Raw genomic sequence first — 24,793 nt, forward strand, 5'->3', positions numbered from 1 at the left:
TCTTAAACCAAGAGACAGTAAGCAGCCAAAAAAGACCAATGACAAGACTATTCTTCCAGAATCTGCTGGCAAATCAAACCCACATACCACAGAAGTCACTGTGGAGGATATCTCAGAACAACAGTCCTCTGAAAACCAGCCAGCCCCACCTCATCCTTCAAAGGCAAGGTCAAATACCATCGCTGAAAATAAATATGGTACCGATTTCACTCAAAATCATACCAACCATGAAGAAGGGACTACTGAAAACCCAGCTGAAAAGGAAAAATCTGCTGCACTTAATGCCAAAATTCAAATGGAAAAGCCCTTTAACTTGGAAACAGAAATAAGTAAGCTAAAGATATCAGTCCCTCTTTCTGAATTGGCCAAACATCAAGTGTATAGATAGCAGATTAATAGGTCACTGCAAATATCAGACAATAAGGATGATGTGAATGTTCTAGATGATCAACCTGAGTTACTGTTTGGTCCTGAAGTTAACGGAAAAACAACAAATGGAGGGGTTCCACCCTTCTATGTCAGTTTAAACATTCATGACAAGGTTCTAAACAATGAAATGTTTGATTCCGGGGCTTCACACAACTTAATGCCCAAATCTGTAATGGAAAAACTCAACTTAGACATCACCAGACCTTATAAAGATCTATTCTCATTTGATTCAAGCCAAGTCAGGTGCTTGGGCTTGATTAAAGATTTATGTGTCTCCCTGGTCCAATACCCAACCAAAACAATTTTGATGGATGTAGTGGTAGCTGACATACCTCCTAAGTATGGTATGCTCTTGTCCAGATCCTGGGGGGCCAAACTCCAAGGATCTTTGCAATTAGACATGTCCTACGCTACCATTTCAGTCTTTGGATAGCCAAAGAGATTATACCGCGAAACATTAATGAAATATGTGGTAAGCAGTCAAGAGAAGCCCCAAAACTTCCCAATCTATTCAATACACTCTGACATGGATTCATTTATTCTCTATAATGCTGACATCTGCAACAAGGCTTATTCTGAACTATTAATGGCAGCAGAGACAGAGGAATTGAATGAACAATGTGCCTCCCAAGACCAAAGGACTGTAGGTATAACTGATATAACAAAGGAGCATGATGTATCAAGTAACTTGCAAGAAACCAATCTGCCCATGATCCGACTTTCTAAAAATCTCGATCCAAATCTTGATCATGAGACCTTATGGTACTTAGAATTTGATGGTTCTGTAAACAAGTTAGGAGCTGGAGCAGGAGTCTGGATTCACAATATGCAGAATGACAGAGCTGAAGGTCATGCATATAGGCTAAATTTTCGATGCACAAATAATATGGCTGAGTATGAAGCCCTTCTGTTAGGTCTCAAACTCATAAAAAATTTAGGTGCAACCAAAATTTCAATCTTAGGAGATTCAGATCTGATCATACAACAGATGAAAGGAAACTTTATCACAAATGATCTAAGGTTAAGAGCTTATAAAGGAGCAGCTATCCAAGTACTTGATACCTTCTCAGAATCCCAGTTAACTAAAATTTCTAGAGAGCTCAATCTACATGCTCATAGCCTGGCAACCTTTGCCAGCACTTGCAAGCTACCGTTCAAACCCAATCACACTTTTACTGCTGAAATCAAACATAGACCTGCAGTCCCGGATAACATCAAGAATTGGCAAGTCTTCGAGAGTGACACACAGATAAATAACTTCCTCACTTTAAAGGAAGAATTTTCCGGCATAAACATTGATACTAGCACTAGAGATGATCAACCACAGGCATACACAATTACACAAAATATATCAGCTGAAACAGCATATCTGGTTTTGCATCCCACCACCTTTGACAACGAAAATGTACAGGAGCTGAAGCAAACAGATTTTGATGAAATGGCTGAAACAGAAGCTGAAGTAATTGATCTAAAGGACAATTTTATGCCCACAGGTTTAACCCCTTTAGAGGATTTGTTTGATTCAAATGATATCTCAAGAAAACCAAAAATGCAACCTCTAAATGCTGAAATTGAAGTCTGTAACATTGGAATCACAGACAATCCCAAAATGATAAAATTATCCAAAGCATTACCAGCTGATCAGAAGTTGAAATACATTGAACTGTTCAAAGAATTCCAAGATATTTTCACTTGGAGTTACGAGGACCTCAAGTCCTATGATACCACAGTCATTCAACACACAATACCTTTGAAAGAAAACCAAAAACCTTTTAAACAGAAGCTTAGGAGAGTGAATCCGGTCCTCCTTCCCCTCATCGAAAAAGAAGTTAAACGTATGTATGAAGCAGGAATCATTGCTCCAATCAGGTTCTCAGAATAGATTTCAAACCTAGTGCCCACTAGGAAGAAGACGGGAGAGATTAGACTATGTGTTGATCTAAGAAATTTGAACAAAGTCTCTCTCAAAGACCATTACCCCTTACCAAAAATGGATCATATCCTACAAAGGGTAGTGGGAGCCTCTAGGATCTCATTATTAGATGGCTTCTCTGGTTTCAATCAGATTTTAGTACACCCTGATGATCAAGACAAAACTGCATTTACAACACCTTGGGGAACTTTCAAATATGTCAAAATGCCTTTTGGACTTAAAAATGCAGGGGCCACATTCCAAAGAGCAATGGATATTGCCTTTGCCAAAGAACTCCATGATTTCCTAGTTGTCTATCTCGATGATCTTACCACCTTTTCAAAATCAGATCAAGAACACTTAGAACATTTGAGGCAAGTTTTCTTAATTTGCAGAAAATATGGCATATCTTTGAATCCAAAGAAATCACTGTTCGGCTTGGAGGAAGGTAAACTCTTAGGGCACATAATCTCAAGAGATGGTATTAGGATCGATCCGGACAGAATTCAAGCTATCCTTCAGGTTCCCCATCCAAGAAATATCAAAGAACTGCAAGGTTTTTTAGGTAAGATTAATTTCTTGAGAAGATTCATTCCTAATTTGGCCGAGCTCATAAGATTGTTGAACAATATGTTGAAGAAGGATTCCAAGGTCAAATGGACCATAGAAGCTAAACAAGCCTTTGAGGATATCAAAAGAGCATTGACAAACACACCAGTCCTAACAAGCCCTAGGTTTGATAGAGATTTCATCATTTTTTCTTTTGCATCTGAGCATACAATTGCTGCTGTTCTGTTACAAAAAGATGACCAAGGATGTGAAAAACCCATTGCATTTTTTAGCTGAGCCCTTAGATATGCCCCCCTGAAATACAAGATTATGGAAAAGCAAGCCTATGCATTGGTGAAGGCTATCAAAGACTTCAGAATATATATTTTGTACTCTCGTATAATTGCCTATGTCCCTAATGCAGTGGTTAAGGACATCCTGACCCAAGAGGGAATTGAAGGCAAAAGGGGCAAATGGATTGCCAATATCTTAGAATATGACATTGAAATCAAGCCTACCAAACTCATAAAAGGGCAAGGTCTAGCCAAGCTAATGACTGAAACCAATTTCCAAGTCCTCGACATTAATGAACTGGACAACGAACAGGAGATGGCGACTCCACAGATCAACCAAGCCTTTATGCAATCTCCCTGGCATACTGATATATGTTTTGTATTATTAAACCTGCAAGCTCCTCCAGGGTTGTCCAGAACTAAGAAAAGGTTTTTGAAAATGAAAGCATCAAAGTTTTGTATCATAGACAATGCTTTATTTTGGAAAAATCATGAAGGAATTTTACTTAATTGCCTAATATTGGATGAAACTAACAATGTCCTCAAGGAATTTCATGCAGGTGACTGTGGAGGGCATTTATACTGGAAATCCACAGCTGATAAAATCCTAAGGGCTGGATTTTATTGGCCTTCCTTGTTTACTGATGTGAGAAAATTTGTAATGTCTTGTCACAAATGCCAAATTTTTGAGGGCAAAAGAAAGCTACTGCCTTTACCACTCAAGCCTATCTCAACTGAGAGACCATTCCAGCAATGGGGTTTAGACTTTATTGGTGAAATTCACCCTCCATCCTCTGGCCAGCATAGGTGGATTCTGACTGCTACAGACTATTTCACCAAATGGATAGAAGCTGTCCCTTGCAGGCAGGCCAATGACTCCATCATTATACAATTCCTAGAAACCAACATCTTATCCAGGTTTGGCTGTCCAGACAAAATTATTACAGACAATGCCGCTGCCTTCAAGTCCAAGAAAATGATCAACTTCTGCCATAAATATCACATGACCTTGGGCCATTCCACTGCCTATTATCCTCAAGGCAATGGCTTGGCTGAGTCTTCCAACAAAAGCCTTATCAATATCATCAAAAAGGTCTTGGAGGAGAATAAAAAGAATTGGCATAAGAAGTTGGTGAATGCACTGTGGGCAGACAGACTGACCACCAAGAGATCCATTGGCACAAGCCCATATGAACTAGTTTATGGAATGGAAGCAAGGTTTCCTTCATCTTTAGGTATTCCTGTAATCAAGTTGCTGCAAGAAATACAAGCTGAGCCCAATAACATTCAAAGAAGGATCAATCAGACAATTCACCTACAACAAACAAGAGAGGAAGTCTATCAAAGAACCCAAGTACTGCAAGAAAAGCTCAAAAGAGTATTTGACAAAAGAACCAAAGCTGAAGACTTCTTCATAGGAAGCAAAGTGCTGAGATGGGATTCCAGGAGGGAGGACAAAGGAAAACATGGTAAATTTGATTTCTTATGGAAGGGACCTTATGTCATTTATGCTGTACAAGGTAATAACACCTATTTTCTAAAGAGTTTGGATGGCTCAAACACTGAGGAAGGCCCAGTCAATGGGAGGATGCTCAAGCATTATTTTGACCCCCTTTGATGAAACACTGCACAGTCATATGTTGTACATAAATATTTGTATTTTCAGTAATTTCATTTACAGCAAATAAATAAAGCACCGAGTGGAGCAGATTTTGAGAAAGATCGGGGTACTGCACCATTTTTGATATATGTTTTGGTCCTATCATTAGAAGGCAAGGGAAATCACTTGGGAACTATCAAGGTGATGTTGAATACTCAGAGAAAGAAGCAAGAACAGAGCTGTAATTTCACAACAAATCAACTTAGTGGGTATTTCATACAAGTATCTAGGATTCAGAGCAATGATCTCCAACAAAAGACAAATTCAGACTGCAGCAAGAATGGAGAAATAAGGCCATCTGACCTATTGTTCTTGGCTTTTCACCTCGAAAAGCCATCCCCAAGTGGAGCCACTGTTAGCCTCCTATACCAATAGGGTATCATTTTTCATGATTGACAATGGAAGGGCCAAAAATGTTCATCTTTGATGATACAGAGGTTCCATTTTTGTGAAAGAAGCAGACAATTAAAAAATGTAAAGAGGGTATGCCTTAAAAGAATAAGCAAAAGGCAAGAAAATGAACTGGTCAGAAAAAATAATTGAAATGAACCCCAAACAAAGACCATGAAAGTGGCTAACCAAAATTCCACTGCTATCTTGATGGATGGTCCAACAATTCAAGCTGGGCCATGCCATGTTTTAAATTGCCTGTTCTAGAGTAGAGAGAGAATACCTGCTCAAACAGTTCAAGCTTGGCAGATGACTAGTTGGATAGAGAAAGGAAGGAGCCCAACTGCTTAATCTGGGCCCTTGGAAGACATAAGGGTAGATTTAGATAGGAGGGCAACAAAAAGAAAAGAGGATTATCAGGGTTTACAAGGCTAAGTGCACCCATCCAAAAGAAGAAAAAATGTTAGGCCTATTAGGCAGGGTAGGCAGTTGGAGGTTGCAGAAAACAAGATCTAAACACATGATATATGGAAAATCATATCTGATCTCACCAATAGGAGAAAGGCAAGAACAATGATCTATATGGAAAACCATCAAGCATGTCTAACTTCCCTCACTCCCTTCAAAAGCTTTCTTACTAACATCCCCTCGAGGACTTTAGGATCTTCCTAAACAGTCCTCCTTGCATTTCTCATTTGTGAAATTCATGACAAGTTATGACCTTCTTCTCCGAAAAGAAGTCACATTTCTTGTCTAAAATCATTTCTCACTCTCATCTACTTCTAAATCTAAGTTTACTCCTTAAAACTTAGCTCTCTGTTCTTCTTTCATATCCCAAATTCATATTAACTTCTAAACTTACTATATAGTTCCCTAAGTCCCCCTTTCCCCTTACTGTTATAGCATTTTATGCAAAAACCCAAAAAATATATAAATATCCCCCCCCCCTTAGCATTATAGCTAAGTAACATTGTCATGGGAGACATTAGTCCATCTGGGACTATAGTCAACCCTTACCCAGGAATTAATCTAACCCTTGGTTGAATTAATAACCTAAAAACCACCATTCACCCGAAAACCCTTGCAAAATAATACCCCCCTCGAAGTTAGGACCCAATGTTTTGCTAAAAGTGATTAAAAAACCTTTGTTATATGGTGGCCCCATCGCATACGTTAATTTAAACCCCAAAAACCCACCAAAACTAAGGTTGAAGGCCCGCGCCATTAAATCTCATTTAAAAATCGGGCGGGTCCTGCTCTCAAACCTGCACGCCACTCCACAGGCCCCGCCGGTCGTTGATTTCCCGCTGCGTTTGATCCAATGGTGGGCGGGTGATGTGAGCCCCGGATGTGCCACCATATAAACTCCGGGGGATGGGTGGTTTTGGCCGCCGTACCCCCGCCACGTGTCGGCAGCCGGGGTTGTTCGGAGCCCTCCCCCCCGAAACCACCTTCCCCCAAAGGCAGTGCGGGGAAACCGGAAACCGCTTCCCTCAAAACCGCCGTGCCCATTACGTCATCACCCAGTCAGCACGACGTCATGCCCGTACCCTGCCGCGACCCCACGTTGCCCGCCGCGCTATCCTCACACCGCCGCATTCGTGCCACCGTGTCCCTCCACACTGTCATCCCTGTTAGCATCCACGTCACCGGTCCGTACTAAGGGCCCGCTGATGACGTCATGCTGACGTCATCTCAGGAAAGCGCCAAAAGCGCATATGCGCCAAATTTGGTGTTAAAAAGGCAAAAAATGACCGTTTTTTGTCATTTTCATTGCACAAACGTAGCTGCGCTTTTTAGCTGGTCACCTCAAACTGCTTCCAGATTTCAAAATTCACCAGTTTGGACGCTGCCGCCTGCAAATTCAACGACATTCTCCGTTTTCAAGTCAATTCGACGGCCCTCGGTGCTAGTTTATCCAGGTATTTCGCCAAATCCAACCCGTTTGCCGTGATTCTTCCCATTCTCTGCAAATTTGCCACTGAATTACCTAAGGAACTCCTAAATTAGTAGTGTTGGCCTGTTAATGATTAGCCTAAAAAGATCTAAAGCACCCTCTATTCAAATTTCACTGTTGCACAGTCGATTCTCGGGTTTAATTTCTGACTCACCATTCCACCTGCCCGACATTGTTCCCGTTTGCCGAAATTTTGATTGAAAAGCCTCATTATAACAACTTGTACTCTCCCTCTCCTCAACAGTTGACCTTACTCTCTATAAATCCTGAGAATTCACCAGAAGAAACCAGAGTTAAGTCTACTCCTCCAAGTTGCTCCTTCCAAAAGGCAAATTTGGCCCCAGCTGCATTCATTCTGCCACCTCACTTCTAAAGCCTCATAAGCTATCATATTCAGATTGTTACACCAAGAAGCTGCACTCTATAGTCAAAGACCTGAAAATTTTACAAATGGCTACACCATCAGCTCTCAGTATCACTCCTATGAATCCACCAAACAAGGAGCTTGAGGCCATGCCTCTTGCTGACAGAGATTACCTCATCCAAGACCTTGTGGGTGACAGGAACCATTTACAGACCTTTCGCCAATTGAGAGACAGCTATTTGAGCAACAATGACACATATGGGATATGGGAGTCCAATCTGCCTTACTATTTCCTTCCATCTGTTAATATTTTTCCAGAAATCATCCGCTTATGTGCTGAGAATTATGATCCAACTCAGAGAACTGTCAAGTCTCCATCTGGGAGCATACTTTTCCACATCAATCCTGACTCCATCAACCAAATGCTCAACTTCAAGCAAACTCAACTGCTGTTTCCCTTCTCCATGAACTATTTACTGGATGCAGGCACCAAACTTTCCACTGCTGACATTGAGAAGGTCACCAAGACATTCATGAGGGTAGACCGCCAGCCTACAGGGCCACCTCCTTTCTTGTATGTCCATTTCACTGATGTAGGCAAGCTCCTGGTTGACATGATCTCCTATGTGTTGGGCTACAAAACCAGTGAGCACATTAATGAGACAGTGCTGGTATTATTAGCTGGTTACAGCCCAGGCCAGCCTCCTGCTTACAAATATAACTTTGCCAAGTTTATAGCCAAAAAAATACATGACCATCTCTTGAAAGTGGATAGGGAGGGTGTGTTCAAATATTCATCATATATTTACCACTTGTTCATGTATTATCAGTCTGAGGTTTTTCAATGCCCCATCAAGAAACTGGATTCTAGGGGAGAGAGGAGATCTGTCATCTTCTGGTCATCAATTTTCCACCAAGTGCAAGATTCACCATATTCTTACTGTGAATTTATTGACCAATTTGTTTACTCGGTCTCTTGCCTATTAATGAGATCCCCTCCTCCCAGACTGTCATTTGAAATCTAGAAAACTTTGCAGCTGTCCAAGAACTATAAAATAGGTGATTGGTACCTATACCAAAATCATACAGTCATCAGAATTTATGGCTGTGAGCTCTGTCCATATAGGCTCCCAAGATATGTACCAATGAGAATGTTCGCCTTGGAATACTATAGGCAACTCATTAACTCTGACCTCACCCACTTTCATAGTGCCAAGAAGAAAGCCCATCTCAAGTTGAAAGACCATATGGGCCCCTTTATCATGAATAAGAAAGAGGGCTAGCAAGAGGCTGACCAAATTCTCAGAGATAAATACAAACTAAAGAGAAGCTTTTGGTGGGTCCCTTATGACCCCGAAGGCTTCATCAGTGCTAGAAGAGTCAAATACAGGCTGCTAGGGTATGAGCACTGTAAATATCCACAAATTGAGCAGTATGCCAACCAAGATGAATGGTTGCAAGGCACATTAATTGAGGAACTAACTCAAGAAGAAATAATGGAAAGAAATGTCAAGGATTTAGAAAAAACTCTTGACTTAGATTCTGTGCAGCAGGTAACTTTCAAACAGCCGCATCCAATTGGAGAAGGTACATCCACTGCTGCAACCGCACCAGTCACCGAGGGGCCATCTACATTAGCATCAGGTACAAAAAAAGGCAAGGGGATAATGGGTGTAGAAAAAGAAGTAGTGACAGAAAAACCTGCCTCCTCAATTGGGCAGCAGCAAGAGCAAACTCCTCCACAACAAACAGAGGCACCAACAGTGCCTGCCTTACAGACCCCTGCACATGAGGAAAGGGGCAAGAAACGGGACCGAGAGGAGTCCACACCTGCTAGTGGATCCGCTCAGCAACCCGAAGCCAAAAGGCAAAGGGTTGATTCTTCGGTCATATAAGAAATTAGCGAGGAAATCCTTGAGAGCCCAAGGAAAGAAAGAGGGGACAGCCAGCAAACAGCTACAAGCTCTTTTCAACAAGAACAAGGAAGACAGCATGGCATGGAGGTGTCCTCCTCCACCCAGCAAAGCAAGAAGCCATCCAGCACTAAGGCCTCCTTCAAAGAAATTAAGGCACAAAATGAGCTGCTAAAAAAGCAGATATATGAACAATTTCTCAAGGAAACACCTGCCAAACAAGAAAGGTTGATGGCAGCATATGACATCAAAGAGGAAAAGATGATCCTCACCCATTTTCAACCCAAGGTACAACAGCCTCAGTCGGCTGCGGATTTTGTTAAAACAAAATTGGAGGTCATGGAAAAAGACATTCACCCCATGGATCAGATAGAACTGCATAAGAAAACAGGGGAAATGGTCTATGCCACACTCGTAGACAGGGCCACAATGGCCCATGAATTAAAAGAATCTCTGAAGAACACCAATACTCAGCTGGACTTGGAGAGAATGTCCTCCACGGCCAAAGACAACATAATCAAAACACTGGAGGACATTATTGTGGACCGAGGACATGATCCTAAGGATCTTAAGGGTGTGAGGGTCCTTATGAAGAAAAAAGATGATGACATTGCTGCGTTGAAGAAGAGACTGAAATTGCTTCCTACTGAGCACCCTCAAACAGGAGAATTGCAGAAAGAAAAGGAAGCTGAGGATCAATTGGACCTAATAATGCAGCTGAACCAAAGAGTGATTGATCGGGAAGGGGAGCTGGAAAAGGCACTCCAAGACAAACAGGGAGAATCAACCTCCCAACCTCCTTAGTCTGCCCCAATGGCTACAACAACAACAGATGCAGCAGCAGCAACAACAACAGCTCCTGAGTCTAGTTTAAATATGGATGAATTGACAAAAGTTATCAAAGAGCTGGAGCTTCAGGCGACAGAGATCAAACAAGCCAAAGAGAAATTGGCAGAGCTGGAAGCTAAGTATGACAAATCCAAAATGACAGTAGCAGAGCAAACCAGAGAGATTAAGGCCCTGAAGGACAAAATAAAGGCCTTAGAGAAGGAACTAAAATTAGAAAATACTCTGGCAGAGATAAAAAGGATTCTGTGGGCCCGGATTGACCACTCCATTACTAGACAGTGGAAGTCAATCAAAACAGTGCATGAACAGATGGAATTAATAGGCCAAGCACAAGTTGAAAGCCAGAAGGCCAGAACAACACTAGGGAATAGGCCTGAGTAGGCCAACAGGATGATACATTTCCTCAATAATCAGACCAAGGAGGAGCTGGCAGCCCTAAACATCATCAACAAAATAGATGCTGTCCTAATAGTTAAAAAAGTGCTGACCCTCAGAAACTTTGTGAAAACTGTGGAGAGAAAATGTCATGAATGCAGGCTGAGGTGGATGACTACAAGCGTAAAATGGGAGCATTGCAAGACAGAGGATTGCCCAGCCTATTGACCGGCACAGGCAGACTGCTCACCCGTGAGCAATATGCCACTAGGATGACAAATTTTATTGAAAATCAGATCACAGCATCCGCCAGTACTTCTGAAGAAACAGGACCTCCATCAGGGCAGAGCCTCTATGACAAGCTTGAAAATCTATTCTACATTGAGCATGAGATCAATCACTTATTTGAGGTCCCACCAAATTTTTACAGGTATACAGAAGCGGATGAAACCTTGATAAAGATACGAAGACACCAACTGCCCAAGGAAGATTGGTGGCAGGCAATGCTGCAAATTTTGCCTCAATAAACTCGGTTTGGTCTGTCCTAATCAGCTGTAGGTCAACCAAAGTCAAAAAGCAACGTGGAGATAGCAGGCAGGGCGGATAAAAGAAGTGACTCAGCATGACACTACGACAGCAAGCCAAGACAAAGGAAAATGCGCAGATTTTGGGCGACATGGTTCCAACCGACTCAGTGGGTCACAAAGTCAAAATTCTCTGACAATTTTGGACAGCTAATGCACTAAGTAGTTATTACAACATTTACTCTCTTAGCTGTAATTCTTCAGGAGTTGGCACACTATTTATGAGCCTTTAATTCATCAGCTAGATATTTTTGTATCTAAATTTTGTATATATACCTCCCCTTGTAACATATTTGGGGTTGGTGATTTTCTCTCTGGGACAATATATTGTATATTTTCAGATAATCTAATGCAAAAAGCTGGAAAAGTTCATTCTCTCTTGAAGGTTTGATGTCTCAATGATGCTCTGCGTGCTGTTACAGAATTCCTGTGCTGTCTAATGGAACAATAAGTTATCCTGAACTATGTTTTGTCTTCTTATGTTTACTTAAGTCATATACATGTTTCACTAGTCTAACAATAGAGAAAAAGAATGGTATAGGAAATGTTTGATTACACCCTGTGCTCAATCTCTGTTGTTGAATACGTTTTCTTCAGAATTAATCATAAGCATGAATTCTTAGTTGCTCATGTTTGTATTGGTTCTATCAACATGAATGTTATTCAGGAATTCTTGAATGCTCCTAAGTAATGTTCCCACTGTTCTCCATATCAGCCTACTGAAAGATCCTTAGTTGCCTTTCACGCCCTGATTTCATCCCATCCAATCACAGTTTTAAAGAATTGTTCCATAGACACTTATCTGGCTCTGTAGCATCATTGGTGTTTCAAGACAGACATATCAAGCAATTAAACATCACGAACTCCATGCCCAATGGCCTAGATCACCCTGTAAAAATATACCTGTTCTAACTGAAATCATCATCCAGCAAATTTAAAACAAAACCTGTGCATCATAGCTAGCCTAAAACATCATCAAAACAAAGTTAAATAATAAAGAGAGAGCCCTCTCTGGTTACAGGTAGGCTAGGACCTGTGGCCAAAAGATTGGTTAGTGGTTACCTCAGCCGTATTCCCTCAGGAGTCAAAGGGAACAACCTGAGTGTTAACAGAATCCACAAGAACCTTCCTTAACAACACAGGTGAATCCACAAGAACCTCTTCCTTCAGATCAAGCCATTCTTGTTCACATAGAACACAAATATTTACTTTTTGATTGGTATTCTGATCTTGTGCAGTTTCTTAGAAATTTTCAATGTCCAGCTGAGCTAAATTTGAAATAGTGCAAAGCCCTCAAGCTTAAAGCAATGAAATATTGCGTTATCAATGCTATACTAGAAAGACCCTCTTAATATCCTTCTTTTGTGCTTAACTGAAAAATAAGCTGAAGGTATTATAGACCAGTTCCATGCAGAATTTTGTGGTGGACACTATGCTTGGAGAGCAAAGACCTACAAAATTCTAAAAGTAGGTTTCTATTGGCCCACACTTTTCAAAGAAGTTGGAGCAAGAGTAAGAAGTTGCAAAGAATGCCAATTGTTTGCAGGAAAACATAAACTGTTAGCACTCCCCTTTTTTCCAATATCAGTTGATGCTCCTTTTCTTCAATAGGGACTAGACTTTATAGGGGTAATTCGTCCACAGTCAAGCAATCAACATAGATGGATTTTAACTGCCACATATTATTTTACCAAGTGGGTAGAAGCCATACCAGTGAAAAATGACACTGATACTGTCGTAATTAAATTTCTTGAAGAAAATAACTTGTCAATATTTGGATGTCCTCAATAGATTGTTACAGATATTGCAACAACATTCAACAACATTAAAATGATTGAATTATGTCAAAAGTACTCAATCCTTTTACACCATTCTACACCATACTACCCACAGGGTAATGGGTTAGCAGAGTCTTCCAACAAGAGCTTAGTTAAGGTCATTAAGAAGACTCTTGAAGATGATAAAAAGAGTTGGGACAACAATCTTATTCATGCCATTTGGGCAAACAAAGTTTTTCCTAAAAGATCAACAGGCAAGTTTCCTTTCCAATTAGTTTATGGCAAGGAAGCAATTTTTCCTACTCATTTAGCTTTGCCTGTTATGAGGTTCCTCCAAGAATATTATGAAGAAAAAGATGATTTCTCAAGAAGGATTAATCAAATAATTGAGTTGAATGAAGACAAGGATGAAATTCAGTACAAGCTAAGGAAATACCAGAACAAGATGAAAGAGTTGTTTGACAAAAAGGCTAGAGAGAGAAATTTCAAGAAAGGTGACTTAGTGCTCAGATGAGATACAAGGAGAGAAGACAAAGGCAAGCATGCAAAATTGGATAACCTCTGGTTTGGTCCATTCAGCATTACAGAAGTCAAAGGGGACAATACATTTATCCTATAGAATCTGGAAGGAGAGTATTCCTCATTGCCAGTCAATGGGAGATACTTGAAACACTACATACAATATTTATTCTTCATTCATTCATCACCTGTAAATGTTCAGAGAGTTTATTTATTTTTGAAAATTGCAAGTGAGTATCTGTTTTAGCAAAGACTCCATAGCCCGAGGAGAAGGCACTTGGATATGCTTGTTCTCTGCATCCCACAAGGGGAAGTAGTCCCCAGCTGGAGCCGATGTTGTAACATTATCTAGTTTTGATAAGTTAGCATATTAGTCAAATAATTTTCAAAATGTTAAGATAGGATATGGATGCAAAAGAATGAAAATTTAAAATGTTAGGAAAATTTTGATGTTTTATAGGCATCTGTATCAATAAAATGTTAGGTGTTAGTTGCCATAAATAAAGAAGGCAAAGGAAAATAAAATGTTAGGGAAGCAAAAGAAAAGGAAGGCTTCATTTTATGTTTTTGAAAAATGCACAAGCTGCTAGTCTAAATGCGCCATAATCAAACATCCATTGTGTTTTCATGTGCAGAAGAAATTGAAAGAAAAGTGAAGGTTATTCTAAGGTTCATAAGCTTACTTTGGATATTAACATATCCTAAGTATTAATCCCATATCACCCCCCGCCAATTCATTCCCTTCATTTTCATTTCCCTAAGTTCATTACCTCCTTATATTTCATATTGCCGACGTTATATTAAATGTCGATTCTCGACCCCACCAATCCATCCTGTCACATCACATTAATTCTCCACCATATCACTCTTCATCTCCGCTTATCGCCTCTCATTTGACGAAATGGGCGGTATTCTAAACCGCGCCTGCCCCTACGTGGTATCTCCACAACATTTCGAACCCCCCATGAGCAAAACCATAAACCAATCACCCCCCTTCGAAACGTTGAATTCCTTATTCCCGATACCACATACCTAACCGTTGCACATCCGCCATTCCTCTGCTGCCACCTCATCCGCTCGTTAACCCAATCAAATCATATTCATTCCCTCCATAATCAATCCGTTAAGTATTTAATCTTCTTAGATGTTAACTCAATGGACTCGCACCACCAACGAAAAACTAAAACTCCTATATAAGCCTTCTTGTTATCTATCTGTAGGTTACATAATTCTTGTTTTATCACTACCATTTATTTGATTACAGGTTGCTCGCCAGATCTCGACACTGTCAACTGCCAATGACACTACCTGTCTGATAATTTTCTAATTATTCCTTCTGTTCTTGGCCCTAGAACTTTCTGTCTGTCCGTGAATTGTCTCCTTTCCCAATCAAATTTGCACTATTAGCCTTAGCCATCATGACTCCCAAGGACAAAGGACCAGAGGAGATTCACAATCCTATGATCTATTCTCCTATAGATTTTCACCATATCCATATGGCTGATAGAGACTACAAGATCCATGAAACACTCTGTGAGCTCGACCTCTTCGAGATGTACTGCTGGATCGAAGATAAATACATTGATAAATAAGATGATATCCAGCTGTGGGAGTCAAACCTACCTCATTACATCTTTCCTCTTACCCATAACACTCTTGATTTCATTAGAAAATGCCATGCCTCATATTTTCCAAGCTAAAAGGCCATAGTCAATCACAATGGACAAATTTTATTCACCATAACCCCTCAGGCTATTGATCAAATGATGCAAGCCCCCACAATCAACAATAACACCCCATTTTCTTATGAAGCTCTGGTTGAAATATACCAGAAATTAGACTTTGCTAAGAGAGCCCAAACTCTTGAATTATTCTTAACACAAGATGTTGCATTACCAAAGAAAAATCCTCCTTATCCCTCATCCATATTCCCTGAGAGAGCCAAGCAGATAATCACTGTCATTTCCTACCTCCTTGGCTACTACTCTGACCAATGGGTAGATGAGGCCATTATAGGATTTTTATCCATCTTTTCTAATGATGCTAAGCCCTCCAATGTGTTTAATTTCAATCATTTCCTTGTAGAGTCTATTCATCAACAACTGGTCAAGTTTCCTACAAAGGAGGTATTCAAATATGCCTCTGTCTTAGTCTACATGTTCCTATACTTTTAGGGGGACAACATGAACTTATCATTGCAAAAGCTGGATGAGAAAGGAAACCAACAGTCGGTCATTTTCTGGATCACTCTGGTTATGAAAGAGCAGAAATAATATACTTACAAACAATTTACTAAGATGTTTGTCTATCCAGCCATAGGCATCCTAAGAAGCAGAACTGAACCAAGAATTAGTGAAGAAATCAAAAAGGTCTTGCAACTTGTTAGGTACCTATACCAATAGGAGCCATAATTTTTGAATGACTGATATTAAGACTTGTAATATGTACATACCTTTGCTTTCTACAAATGTTTTCCATATTGATAAATTAAAAAATGTAAAGTGGGTATGTCCTAAAAGAATAATCAAAGGACAAAAAGAATAAAAAGGTAAAAAGTGATGAAAAATATGAACCCCAAGAAAAGGAAAAAGACCATGAAAGTGAGCAAGCCAAAATGCCACTACTATTTACTTTTTGTGCAGAATAAATGATTGTGTGTAGCTTGTAATCCTTGTCACAATCCATGATGGTCAAAATGTTTAAACTTGACTATTTCACGTTTTCAATTTCATGTCTATAGATAGAGAATAAAAATCTGGCCAAACAGTGTAACCTTGGCAGATAAGTAGATAGGTAGAGTAAATAAAAGGAGCTCAACTGTTTAATCTAAGCCCTTGGATGTAAAACGGTTATATTTAGTTAGTTTACTATTGTAAAGAGAAAGAAAAATGTTTGATAAGGGTTCGCTAGCTCAAATGCACCCTAATAAAGAGAAGTAAAAAGTAGATGGGTAAGTAGAAGAAAGGTTACAAAAGTATGATGATTGATTAGACAAAAGCATATTTATCATTCTCATCATAAAAGTTTCAGATATCAATGAACAATCAAGCATGCAAATGATTTACAAAGTCAATTAATTAACTTCCCCCATTCATTTTACCCCTTTGCTTTACTAATTTCCCATAAATAAACTTCAAAGTACTTAAAAAACTTGAAGTCAAAGAGGCTCAGAGCATTTCTCTGAATTTTGAAGGGATCAGACCCTTGGCTCAATGAATTATGGGTATCAAGTACTAAAATCCTCTCATAAAAATTCATCTCCCTCAATTCCCCCTCATTTCCCTAATAAAATCCCTTTTCCTAAGGTTAAAACACTATTTTCCTAGGGAAAGTAATCACCCCCATGGAAAACCTCCTTTTTCCCAAAAAACCCACAAAACCACATTACCCTAAGTATTAATGTTAATATGTGAGAAGCATTTACATCAAGAAAAAGCATTTGCTTAGTGTGGTGTGTCCTTTTTCCGCCCATTCATATTAATTATTAACTTTATTTATTAATTCCCGAAAATCCATAATCCCGTAGATATTTAATTCCTCTATATAAAATAACCCCACCCATTAGTTTAGTTATGAACTATAGTATTACCCCTTATCCCTCAAAAAAATTAAAATTCCACCCTTAGTCATTAATCCCGCCTTAACCCATCATTAACCCCGATACCACCGCACTTAAGCGGCTGCCAGGCCCTCCACTACCCTCCATGCAGTTTCCCTGCCTGATCAGCGTGCTATCACCTCCCTCCACATCTGACGACCCTTATCCATATCGGGCCAACCCATCTGCTGAACTATACCCACCCGAAAAAGTGGTTTTTCCACCAGCCCTTGATGCTACGTGTCCACCGATGAGTGGAATCGGGCGACCTCTCCCTAATGCCACCAAATGCCCAAGAGCGGTGTGATGGAAACCATTTACCGCCCGCCCACTACACGACAAAATGTCCACTGTTCACCCCGTACTCGCTAAAATTGTCTTTTCACAAATAAAAGCCAAAAAGCTCCAAATCATTTGTTTTTTTTCTAAAATTTCAACGGTAAACCGCTGCACGCATGCACGTCATCTGTAAACATTTGAAGTTGTCAACCCACGTCCAGTTGCACTCCAAAGACACTGCAGAGCATCCAGTCTGCTTTCCAACCTACACAGAGCCCTTTCGACCATTTGCAGTTACCAGCCGCCCTGTTCAGAGCCATTTTTACCTCATTTCCAGGTATTTAAGCCATAATTCAACGAAGAACCCTGTCAATTTCAAAGAAAACCAGTGATTGAGTAGTCTTAGTTAAGTTTAAAAATTAATTAAGGAATCTTAACCAACCTAAGCCTACTCTGTGCTAAACCACCATTGCCCTAAAAACACTGCAAATTACCTCCCCCATTCTCAAATCCACAAGAACTGAGAATGGCTGCCCCAATCGCCATGGATGTGAGACCCATCTCTACACCCCACTTAGACCTGGACCACCTTCCCCTGGCTGATAGGGATTTCCAGATAAAGGACACCACTGTCCATGAATCCTCGCTCAAAGTATACTACCAAAGTAGGGATAGATACTTGAACCAGGCTGATGAAATTGGTCTATGGGAGTCCAATTTGCCTAAGTACCAATTCCCTAAGGTCCACATTTTCCCAGAAATTGTACATTATTGCCATGCCAACTGGTGGGCTCCAGTATTGTAGCATTATTGCTGCAATACTAGAGCCCACCATTCTTTTTGGCACCGTTGCTGGGGATGTTTTCACGTCCAAGAGGAGCCTTTTACATGTTCCCTTTGTTGGTTTCCGCTGTTCCTGCTTCCAGAATATGTCTCCCAGAGGGATCAGCTGCTATAGGATTCCTGTAGGATGTCTTGTAGCTAATTATCCTCTTGGAATGCAAGCTAAATGAGCAGGGTTATATTGCCAATGAGGGATTCAGTTGATGAAGAGTCTAGATGGAGATTGACAGGTAGGGTGAGCTAGACATCATTGCTTTATTTGTCGCTGAAAAATTCTTGCTGGAAATCTAAGGAAAACAGGGTTTCTTGTATGACTGTGCAGGAACACATAACCAGGTGGGTGATGGAGGTGTAAAGAGATGGAACAGGGTGCCATATGGTGATGGGTGGAAACAAGGGTGGCTGCAGGCCTAACAAACAAATTCCAACCTTCATATTCCCCTCCAAGATCGATTTTGGCCTGCCCGAAGGTTCTACAGGATGTTTCCTGTAGAAGACATAGACTACTTGTAGAATAGGCAGAACTTCCTGTACAAGGTGAAATTTGCCCCCGAATATGATCAAATCCTAGGAGAGGCGAGTGGTCATGGTGGAAGTGTCTATGAGGGTGTCCTGTAGCCTGGTGTGGACCCCTGTCCTTGTTTTGCGCGACCTTCCTAACCTGCAATATATTCCCTGCAACCTATAATTATTCCACGGAGATTAGGGCTATTTTCTTTTTTCTCTCTTTTTTTTTTGAGAGATAGCTGGGGCGCCTCCATGAGGTTTTCACCCTCACTGTCTGCCCCGGGCGCCTCTAAGAAGTTTTCACCCAGGGATCTTTTTATTTCATTTCTCTATTTTTTTTTTCTCTTTTTTTTTTTTTGATGCTCAAGGTGTGGGTGGAGTAGAGACAGGGCCCTGCTCCACTACCAACACTGATTTGTCCAAAGTTTCAATGAACTCCTGCCTCGAAAGGGGTTTCCTGTAGATTTTCAATCGATGCCCATTGACGAGCATGGGGATGGCTTCTTCATCAATGGTCCTGATAAGGACTGAACCATTGTCATTGCATTTCTCCACTGTATATGGTTCTAACCACCTTGTCCTCAGTTTCCCTTTGAAATCCTTGTATCCTGAGTCACACAGCAGTGCCCAATCTCCTGGCTAGAATTGCTTTTCATTAAGGTGCCAGTCATGCCATATCTTCCTCTGGAGTTGAACTACTTCTGAGTGGAGGAGGGCCTGCATTCTCTATTCATCTAATCCTTTTAGCTGCAGTAATCTTTCCTGTTGTGCATGGCTGAGATCTAGGTCCAGCTGAGCTACCACCCTCAATGTGTTGTACTCAAATTCTATGGACAACAGAGCCTTCTTCTCATAGACCAGCTCATAAGGTGTGAAACCTGTTGTAGTTTTCCAAGTGGTGTTGTAGGCCCAGGTGGCCTCAACCAAGCGATCTGCCCAATCCTTCTTGTTGCTGCTCACCACTTTAGTCAAAATCTCTTCCAACGATCTATTAGTAACTTCCACCTACCCATTAGCTTGCGGATGATAAGGGGTGGAAGTTCTATGCTTGATCTTGTGATGAGCGAGCAGGTCTTCAATCAGGTTAGAGGTGAACTGACTTCCTTGATCGGTGACTAGCTCTCTTGGGTAGCCAAATTTGTAGAAGATATTTTCCCTTAAAAACTCAGCCACTTTTCCTTCTGTCGCTGCCTTGATTGCCTTGGTTTCTGCCCACTTTGTCAGGTAGTCTGTGCACACAATGATGTAAGACCTTTTCTTTGAAGGAAGGTTGATAGGACCCACAAAATCCATGCCCCACTTCTCAAATGGCTCAAAGGTTAGTTGAGGTTAGAGGGGCATTTCATCCCTTGGAGTCAGTTTCCCCATCCTTTGACATCGGTCACATTGGCTGATGTATCTTCTGACATCTTGATGAAGAGTGGGCCAATAGTAGCCTGCCTGTAGAATTTTGAAGGCAGTCCTTTTCGCTGCAAAGTGACCTCCACAGGGCCCATCATGACAGGTCAGGAGGATGTCGAAAACTTCCTCCTCCCTAACACAATGCCTCAAGATCTGATCTGGGCCAAGTTTAAACAGGTTGCCCCCGATCCAAGTGAATGGGGCACTTTTCCTCACAATTTTGCTCTTCTCTCTTGAGGATAGGTGTGGAGGGAACTGTGCTGAGACCAAGTAATTTGCTATATCAGCAAACCATGGAGAGAGTACTGAAATAGCAAACAGGTGTTCGTCTGGCATCTGGTCATCCACTGTCCCTTCTTCACCTGCAAGCAAATCCAATATAGACAGAAAGTCAGCAACAACAGTTTCCTTACCTGGCTTGTCCACAATGGTCAAATAAAATTGCTGCAACAAGAGTAACCATCTAATGATACGAGCATTTACATTAGGCTTATTCATTAAATATCTAATCGCAGCATGATCAGTGTGTATGAATGTTTGATAACCAGTGATGTAGTGTCTGAACTTGTTTAGGGAGTGGACTATAGCCATGAACTCTTTTTCGATTACAGTATAGTTCATATCTACCTTGGACAGGTTTTTGTTGACAAAGTATATGGCATATGGTAGTTTCTCCTCAACTTGTCCTAAGGCTGCCCCTATGGCTTTGTTCGAGGCATCGGTGTGGATGTGGAAAGGTAGGGCCCAATTTGGACCTCTCAATATCGGGGCGGACACCAGCTTATCTTTCAACTCATCCAGAGCCCCTTGACAGTTGACAATCCATTTAAACTCAACATCTTTCCCTAAGAGGCCTAACAATGGTCAGGCTAGCTTACTGAAATCTTTAATGAATCTTCTATAATATCCTGCTAAGCCTAGAAAACTCCAAATATCTCTTACCTTTTGAGGAGTTGGAACCTTTTGGATGATAGCAATTTTGTTAGGATCCACCTGTAATCCTTGCTGAGAAATGGTATGACCTAACACGGTCCCTTCAGTCATTAGGAATTCACATTTTCAGGACTGAGGGACAGGTTCATCTCAATAAACTTGGTTAAAACTTTTCCTAGGTTAGACAATGCTTCTTGGAAGTTAGACCCATAAGGAGTAAAGTGATCCATATAGATTTCCATCGAATCGTGAACCAGCTCATCAAATATGCTCAATACTGCTCTCTAGAAAGTGGTAGGAGCGTTGCATAGCCCAAAGGGAAGGACCCAGTAGGCAAAGGTTCCCCAAGGACAAGTGAAGGTGGTCTTATCTTGGTCTTCCGGGCTGATTTGGATTTGATTATACCCGCTGAACCCATCTAGGAAAGAAAAGAACTTCTTCCATGCCAGCCCATCTAGCACTTGATCTATGAACGACAAAGGGAAATGGTCCTTCTTGGTGGCTTTGTTAAGTTCTCGATAATCTACACAGATTCTCCACTTCCCATTTTTCTTGGGTACAAGCATCGGAGGAGAAACCCATTCGCTGTCCGAGATGGGGTAGATGAATTCTACATCCAACAACTTTTGCAATTCTTCTTTAACGATGTCCTTAAGGGCTGGATTCATTCTCCTTTGAGGCTGCCTGACTGGTTTACAATCCTCTTTAATGTAAATGTGATGGGTACAGACCAACGGATGGACTCCTTTCATTTCCTTATAGCTCTAGGAAAAAGCCTCCAAATGGTGGTTCAATAGGCTACATAGCTCCTCCTCCTGAGAGGAAGATAGGGATGAGTTGATCTTTAAGGTTCTTTCAGGGCCAAATTCCACATTTTTAACTCTGGGTGAGGTTGGGTTGGCCACACAGAGGTCCACTAAAGCGCTGGCTTGGGTACCTTCCACTAACTCCTCTAACGATAGAGGTGGATTTTGAATCAAATTCTCGATCAAGTCATCCTCAGTCAGAGGACCTCCCCTGGCGGCTTCTACTGTGCACAATGGTGCAGAGTAGACTTCACACCCATCTCCCTCCTCCAACCAGAGTGGTAAGTCATGTTCTAACAGAGGTTGGGCAGGAGGGTATAGGACTAGTTGCTTAGACATAAGCCCATTCTTGATGGTCATGCTCCCAGCTGGACAACTGATGTAAGCATCCGCAATAGCTAACCAAGGCCTTCCCAAAATGAGGGGGTATCCAGTGAGTTTTTCCTTTGGCTGAAGGACCAAAAAGTCCGCAGGGTACTCCAAAGAATCAACAGAGACCAGGACATCCTCCACAATCCGTTCGGGAGTCACGGTGGAGCGGTCTGCCAACTGCAGTACTGTCGAGGTCTTTCTTAAGGAACTCTGAAGGTTGAGTTTGAGCACAGTGTCCCTGGTCATCACATTGATGGTAACCCCTAGATTGATCAGGTTGTGGGGGATTTTGGTGCCATTGATGTAGACATCTACTATAGGACTCCCAGGATCCAAATATTTTGGACAGATTATTTGTCCCAACATCAGATCGGACAGTTGTCCTATGACATTGATAGTCGGGGCATCTCTCTTGCGCCTGCCTAGGTGCCTGAAACACTTCTCCTTGATCAATTTGTTGTAGATTGGTACATCTTTTATGGCCTGGAGAAGTGGGATTTTCACACACAACTGTTTAAGTTCTCCTAGAAGTTCAGTCTCCTCTAGGTTTGGTTGTGTGGCTACTGTTAGTCTCTCAGGAAAGGGTGAAATGTCTTTGGGTTCACTTTGCTGTTTCCCTTCCTCATCCTCCAGGGGAGGAGGTTGGTGGTCTGGGTATTGCAGCAATAATGCTGCAACTACTGGGACTCCCTTCTTTACTTTTATCAACCCGGTAGTTCGTAACAAACTTGGAAGCGACAGTGCTATATGCAAAAGTACTAGCTCTTGCCACAGGCTGTCACTTGATCAGTTGGCACAAGTTCGCTAGGAGCTTAAGCCAACTTCTATGAGCTCTTAGAAGAATCTTTTAACTGTGATGGATGAAAACTAACTCAACCAGAGGCTAATCTACTTGCAGAAAGAAGTTGAAAGCTAGAAAGGAACGCAAACCCTAACAGACCCTAGTTTTACCGACTAACCCTACTGGTGCAAGTAAAAGGATGAAAGCTACAGAAATGGATGCCATTGACTTCTAGAAAAGTAAAATGCATGTGACTAAGCTCATTTTGAAGAGAAATATGAAGAAAACATATTTTTGTATTTTCGAATAATATTTGTGGAATCACTTTGCAGGTGTTTTGACTATTTTGACTGTGCAGAGGTTGATTGGTGAAAGGAAATGGAGTGGACGCTTGCAGGAGGTTGGGAAGGTGAGAAGAGGGCCTAAGGGGGTCCTTAGCACCCTTCCAAAGAGGTTCACAGTGATCAGATCTCAAGAAACTGCTTTTTTGAGCTTCTATAAGAAGTCTGCAGGGGTTCTACAGGATGTTCTGTGGCTTCTACTGGATGCTTCTACAGGATGTTCCGAAAGGGGATTTTAGAGGGTTGATGGTGGAAGAAAGGTGAAGAAGTGGGTACGAAGGTTGGATGATGATGTGGAGGGGTCCAGGACCTAGCGAACGAAGCAGGTGAGTGATAAGGATGGTTGGATTTGTTCAAGGAGGGGTAGAGCAATGTTGCATAAAAATATGGAAATTAGGTCAAAGGGAGGGAACATAGCAAATGTGAGGCAAGAATCAGAGTTAAAGGACGGAGCAGGCGGTATTGATGGAGTAGGGGTAGGCAAAGAGGTATCACAGGTGCTCTGCAAGTTATTTTCCAAACTATTCAAACAAAGACTCAGAAAAACAAAGACCTAACTACTTTAACCTAATCTGACCTAAATATTAGCAAAGAAAATGAAAAGAGGTTTATTGGCAACAAAATCATGTGAAATAACTATGCAAACTAAGCAATCATGGACCTGAGCATGTAACTGCAACTGGTATCAACTTCCACAAATGAGAACCTAACACTAACAATTGCATGATGAAGCAAAGACAATGTTTTTGGTGGCAGCAAGGACGCCTTGGTCCTAGCTCATGGTCCCACAGAGGGAGAGGTGAGATTATGGGTGCTTGATAGCCTTTTTTCTGAAGATATTCTCTGTTATCAACCTATCAAACCAATCTGAACATGAAAAGCCTTTTTAATAATAAACAATGACCTAGGTAACCAAGCAAGACTTTAATCTACTTAACAGAAATTATTTGATAAAGACATCAACAACACATAACAGTACACAAAGGAAGCCTTGGCACTTGGGTTGGGCCCAACCCCAAGAGCTGCAGGCTCCTAAGAAGAAGCTCAGAACTGGTGCCAAATGAAACTACTTTCCATTACTAAAAAATAACCATGTCACAAAAGAAGCTGTATAGCAAAAGCTACAAATGAGTTGAGAAACTAGCAGCACTATAGTTCAGAATAAAACTGTTCAAAAAGTAACCTACGAAGGCTAGAAGCCTTCCTATTTATGCACCACGAGGACCTCCAACAGTCCTCCTTAATTTGAGGGGCTTGGCTACCCAAACTGCTAGTACTCAATCACTTCATAAAAGCTGATTGGCTGCCCTTGGGAATCAATGTTGGTGGGTTGCTGAACTCCGAGCTGATGGTGGATAAC

The sequence above is a fragment of the Pinus tabuliformis genome, chromosome 6, assembly GCF_031772625.1.
Source record: "Pinus tabuliformis cultivar Carrire ecotype Pingquan chromosome 6, CPIR1, whole genome shotgun sequence".
Lineage (NCBI taxonomy): Eukaryota > Viridiplantae > Streptophyta > Pinopsida > Pinales > Pinaceae > Pinus > Pinus tabuliformis.